Raw genomic sequence first — 845 nt, 5'->3', positions numbered from 1 at the left:
ACCCCTGACCCTTTGTATTTCCCAGGTTCCCAGTTTTTCCAGGTCCCAGGTTCCCAGGTCCCAGGGCCGTAAATAATGTGATTCATGCCTTAACATATAACCTCTGTGGTGTTTGCCCAGTCAGCCAGGCGGGCAGGGCGTAATACTTGTGATTAATTATGCCTTACATATCCCTGGACCCTGTCTTTCCCATGGGGTTTGCCCAGGCACGTGAGAGTGCCAGGGCCGTAATTTGATTTAGTTCTACCTATATCCTGACCTGGCCGGTGTTTGCCCAGGTGCCTATTGTTTTTAATAATAGCCTTACATATACCCTGTGGTTTGCCCAGGCCCGTATTTGTGATTAAGCCTTACATATAAACCTGTGTTTGCCCGCCGTATCGTGAGTTATGCCTTACATATAACCCTGTATTTCCAAGGTCGTATATGTGATTTATGCCTTACATATAAACTGTATTTTTCCAGGCCGTATATGTGATTAATGCCTTACATATACCATGCGATATGCTCTGACCGTATATGTGATTAATGCCCCCTTAATGCCTAGATGTACCAGCGCGTCTTAGCCATATTTGCTCAGTTGAATTATGCTCATCATATTTGCTAAATTTAACTATGTTATCAGTCTTCAGCTATTGTCACTTATGGCAGGCCAAAAAAAATAAAAACGATATATGTCGTGACAACCACCTCATACTTTAAACATAGCTAACCTACGCTAAGAAGCAGGAAAAAAGACATAAATCATAGTGAAACATTTTTATTGTGAATTTCCTTTTCTTGACGACTGATTAACTATGAACAATTTGTTAACTACAACTAATTGAAAATGCTAGTTCTGTAAA

Source organism: Actinia tenebrosa, unplaced genomic scaffold (assembly GCF_029948245.1).
Source record: "Actinia tenebrosa isolate PJP-AT-01 unplaced genomic scaffold, QUT_ActTen_1.0 PGA_scaffold7__59_contigs__length_16204524, whole genome shotgun sequence".
In the NCBI taxonomy this organism is placed as follows: domain Eukaryota; kingdom Metazoa; phylum Cnidaria; class Anthozoa; order Actiniaria; family Actiniidae; genus Actinia; species Actinia tenebrosa.
Note: the sequence above shows the minus strand (reverse complement) of the source record.